Genomic DNA, 5,250 nt, shown 5'->3' on the forward strand with positions numbered 1-5,250 from the left:
TCAACAATCCTGTTTTGCAGTGTTAGTAAGTGAGTGACTGGCTGCTCCCATATGGGATTAGAACGATGCCACCTTATCCCATAGTTCAGCCAATAATGCGATTCACATTCGTATATATGCAGCCAATCAACGTGGTTGACAGGCTATGACAGCGTCCTTATGTGCCGACACTGGTGTTTTAGCTAGCAAAGCGGCGTGGCTGATGTGGAGTGAAGCCACGTTAATGACAACATGTACAACCATTGGAGATGTGAGCAGGACAGACGGAACAACTGACGGAAAAAGTGTGGACTTTATACCAGTTTTTAAATTGTGTTGATCGGCCACGTAAAACCAGAGTTATGATAAAAATATCTGCAATGTTTGGTTTTCTTCCTGAATACTATCGTTGTTTATATTTACTGCGGGAAGAAACGATAAAAACGGCGTTTTATAAGGAAAAAGGCTCGAAAGTATGGCAAGCCATTAGTGCCAAAATTCGCCACTGTTCTAACGCGTTTGGTTAAGAAACGGCGTAAAAAACGCCGTTTAATTTTTCAAAACGCCGAAAAAAACGGCGTTCTGTTTCGACAAACGCCGTTTTTTCCGACTCTCACATGGCGCCCTGAACGCACCATCCGAGTGACGTAAAAAGCGGCGTTCAAAGACAGACGGAAACGCCGTTTTTTACGCCACTCGGCAGAAAACGCCGTTCAAAGGTGCATAAAAACGGCGTTTTTTACGGCGTTCTGTGCCAGCTGTAACGGCGTTTAAAACGGCGTTTTATTGAAATTATGCAGGGCACTCCCCATGGTTCCCTCTTCCAATTACTTTCAACTCACTTCACCCAATCAAAGAAGAGGAACTGCAGACCACACTAATGCATCACCGATTCACCTTGCTGCTAAGTGATTGCCTATTCGGTACCAATGCTTGTTACCCACTATGCATTTTGATTTGTTTAAAGCATGATCAAACAAGCAAACGACGGAATGCTTTTTCTGAAACAAGACCTTAACTTTGTGGCGCATGGGTCGCTTTGTTTACTTGAGGGATCAGCTACCGCAGTGTAGCATTATGATGCTAACGGAGTCCTGGCTAACACCGCAAACTCCGGACATGAGTGTGGAGCTGCCCGGTTTCCAGATGCTGCGGGCGGACAGGACGAGAGACAGCGGTGAGAGAAAAGGAGAGGGACTGGGCAGTGTTTGTTAAAGACAGTTGTGGGACCCCTGGGCACATTGCTGTGAAAGAACAACTCTGCAACAGAGACATTGAGCTATTAGCCGTTAGCATCCGTGGAGGCAGCCTGTGACTCTCTGTGGTCCGCAGACTGCAAACGCAATCTCCGAGAGCTCTTCTTCTAATATCAGCGGACTTTAATCATGTCTCGCTGGACTTCACACTGCCCACTTTCACCCAGTATGTGACCTGCCCCACCGTAGGCAATAAAACATTGTACTTAATGTATGCCAATGAAAAAGTGGCATACAGTTCATCACCTCCCCCTGCCCAGGGAAGATCTGATCGTAACCTAGTGCGCCTTGTCCCTGTGTGCAGCACTTAGTGTGCATGGAGCCACTAATCACCCACGCAGTGCAGAGATGCATAATCAAGCAAATAAATGACAGAATGCTTTTTATTTCATGTCGACGTGCAATTTATGTATAGTTGACCGGGAAATTAAAGCAGCGATCACTTGGACTATTCCGTGGCACCCCTCTCACAGTGGTACATCCCTCCAGGTAACCATTCACAAGTCTTGTACAGTAGAGCGGGACATTACATTTACTCTCAGCGGAATTCACCCGAGAAGGCATATAAGTTCCTGCACTGCACTGGCCTTCACCACGATTAGTATAAGGTAAGAATGAATAAATTTTCTTCTATTCTTATTTCCAGTACAGTAAAAAACTCATTAATGTACAGTTTCTGACAAAATGTAGGAGCCCGAAATTGTGTCTACTTTCATCTTACAGTCCAGCAACAAAGAACATATTTTCGTTTCATACTTTTGTTATATTCCGTTACAAAGCTAGCCTTAGCCTTGCCGTCGCCTCGGCCACCATTGATTACGTGGCTCTAATATTAGAGCCACGTAATTGCGCATTGATTTTCCGGTATGGTTGTGCGTAAGTGCTGCATATAATACAATATGTTCAATGGGAGAAACTTAGTTATTTAACTCTACAGCCGAGTAATTATCCCAATAGCCTTTTTCCAGTAAGCAGGATTAACAGACTGTCAAACCATGAAGTCATAGTGCAACACCAACTTGCAATTTCAGTAAACTCATCTGAATTAGATCGTGACAGATGTTCCGAATTTTAAGCACGCATGTGCCTTTTTAAACGCATGTATAGTTGTATCTACAATACCAGGATTTAGTAATACAGTGGGGTATACAAAGAGCCACATGAGACTGTTAAGCAGTCAGTAAACCCGACACTGCAGACTGAAAGACAAAATCCATGAACTGAAAACTGACCTTAAATATGAGTGCGGGAAATCCGCAGTGAAGAGAGATAATAATATTGATTAGGGAGAGAGGACGCAGCTGGGAGAAACAAGACACAGGTGAATTGAATCAAACAAGTATGACCAGTGGAAGCAAAAGCAAGTGCACAAGACTAGAGGTCAACAATATAAAGCAGTAACCAACTAAAGATAGGACACAGAAATGCAGACTTTGCACTAGGAACACAGAATGGCAGGAGAACAGCCTCAAAGAGTAAAGAAATAATAAACAATAATAAGTACTAAACTTACTCTTTAAGTGTGCGTGTGTGCGCGCGCGCGCGTGTGTGTGTGGGGGGGGGGGGGGGGCTGCTTTTAACCATGTAAAGCACTTTGTGCTACATTTTTTGTATGAAAAGTGCTTTATAAATAAAGATTGATTGATTGATAGAGCTTTGAGCAACGTGAGGCCAATAACTAACATAGGTTAACAGATAAAATGGCAAAGACTGGTTGTGAACGGTGGTCTTAAATACAGCTGGCTTGATTTGTCTCAGGTGGTGATCCTCAGAGGAGCGATGAAGTAGAGCAGCCAGCACCCCAAGTAGAGCAGGCACTGTGGAAAAATAGTTGTGACTCAACCAGACCATTACAAAGTATGGCCTGGAGGATTTTCATCTCAAGGTGCAAGAACATTCTTAATGACTGTACACGGCAGCTGCTGATGGACGATGTTGGGCCAGATGTGCTACAGTTAGCGTTAAGGAGGTATGATCAAAGCAAGATCGAAAACATTTAACATTTAAACTTGCATAAAATGTTTAAGGGGAATATGGCCTGAGAATATAACATGAATTAAGAAGTAATTTTTTGATATCTTTGAGGTTGGAGACAATGCAGAGAAGCCTTCGGTGGGCAAGAGGAAGACTGATCAATGTAACTGCGGCAGATCAACTTCTGCGTGACTTGGCTGAATTGATTCAGGAGGTCAAACTGTCTACTCAGCATGGCCAACAAGGTAAGCACATATTGTGTTGATTCCTTGACTCATCAAAAGTGTGAAATAAATTATGACTCTTAACCTATTTTCCAAATACACCAAACGCTTATATATTTTCAGGCTGTTTTGGATACCAGGCACCAGTGGTTTTCAACAGAGGTAGAGGAAGATCCCTTTACCGTATCACTCGGGAACAGCTTTCATTCCTGAAGTCATGTGGATTCACTGCACCTCAGATGGCTGATATTTTGAATGTTTCACTTCGTACAATTCGAAGACGTCTGCAGTCAGTGACTTTTGAAACCAGTGTGACTTTAAGTTCTTTGTGACACACACTCACTGTTTATTCAAATTAAATGGTATTGTGAATTTGTAAAAATAAGTTTATTTGAATGTGCACCACTAGTCAAGTAATGAAGTGTGTTGTTATGGTAGTGATTAAAATAATCATGTTTTTTTTTTTTTGTCTGATTTCAGACAGTATCATTTCACCCGTGCATCAATGTATGCGGAACTGACTGACAGTGCCTTGGATGAACATGTGCAGGACATTGTTGCTGGCAATGAACAAATTGGTCCTGAGGCTGTCAGAGCCTACCTGCTAGTACGTGGACTATGTGTACAGCGAAGGAGGGTTCGAGCAAGCATGTTACAGATGAATCCTGGAGCAGCTGCCCTTAGAGCAGTTTTGCGGAGACCAGAACGAAGAACATATCAGGTTGCAGGTCCAAACTCATTGTGGCACATTGATGGAAATCACAAGCTGATACGGTAACCAACCACACTGATTTGTTGAACACCTATTTTGATCAAAGTGAAATTCAGCATTACATAAAAATATAATTGTTGAACAGTAAGACACGTCCAATAGAGCCAGGCCCTGGGGTGGGCAGTCCTCTAACACAACTGGTTATGTTTAAAGGGGAAGATGAGAGAACACAGACAGCGCAAGCAACGTACAGAGAAAAATTCAAACTTGACATGCAATAGTGCCATGTAAATCAATTAAGAGTGTATTTTCCATTGTTTCAATAACAAAGAAATAATATTTTTCTTCTTATGGACCACGGTTTTAGGTGGAGGATAGTCATTCATGGGGCTATTGATGGATACAGTCGTCTTGTGGTCTTCCCTCATGCCTCAAACAACAACCTTAGCAGTACCGTTTTATCAAGTTTCATCAGAGCCGTGGTATCCTATGGTGTACCCTCGAGGGTCCGGACAGACAGAGGTGGGGAAAACAATGCTGTCTGCCTGATGATGAACATTTTCAGAGGCTTTGATCGTGGAAGTGCCCTACGAGGAAGGAGTACCCATAATCAGAGAATTGAGAGGCTCTGAGGTGATCTGTGGCGAGGAATGACCAATGTCGACTGTGATTTATTTCACCACCTGGAGGAGGAAGGCATCATTGACATTGACAATGAAATGCACCTTTGGGCTCTCCATTACATCTATCTCCCAAGGATCAACAGAGATTTGAAAGACTTCACTCAACAGTGGAACAATCATGGCTTGCGGACAGAGAGACACTTGAGCCCATTACAGATTTTTGTCCGAGGCAGCCTCCAGCAACAGGGCCGAGCCTCAACTGCCATGCAGGACATCTTTCAGACCAGAGAAGCTGCTGCTGATGGGACTATTGGTGGGACAGCTGATGGTAGTGTGACAGCCACTGAGAGTGAGACGACTGCTGCTCAGGGCTCAAGTGCAGATTCTGGTGGTGGTGGTGGTACACATGGTACAGATGAGCTGGGATTGCTGGTCGACTGGCCCGAGAGGATTACTGTGCCAGACATTGAATTTACTCTGGA

At 43.6% G+C, this 5,250-nt stretch overlaps 1 long non-coding RNA gene across 1 annotated transcript; it reads left to right on the plus strand.

Annotated features, from left to right (window-relative positions):
- Nucleotides 1–2,984: 2,984 nt before the first annotated feature.
- On the plus strand, nucleotides 2,985–4,021 carry LOC135932814 (uncharacterized). Its single transcript, XR_010573645.1, has 4 exons — nucleotides 2,985–3,204; nucleotides 3,321–3,454; nucleotides 3,557–3,722; nucleotides 3,914–4,021. It is a non-coding gene; the product is annotated as an uncharacterized LOC135932814 (long non-coding RNA).
- Nucleotides 4,022–5,250: the final 1,229 nt, after the last annotated feature.

This window comes from Pelmatolapia mariae, linkage group LG4, assembly GCF_036321145.2.
Source record: "Pelmatolapia mariae isolate MD_Pm_ZW linkage group LG4, Pm_UMD_F_2, whole genome shotgun sequence".
Taxonomy (NCBI): domain Eukaryota; kingdom Metazoa; phylum Chordata; class Actinopteri; order Cichliformes; family Cichlidae; genus Pelmatolapia; species Pelmatolapia mariae.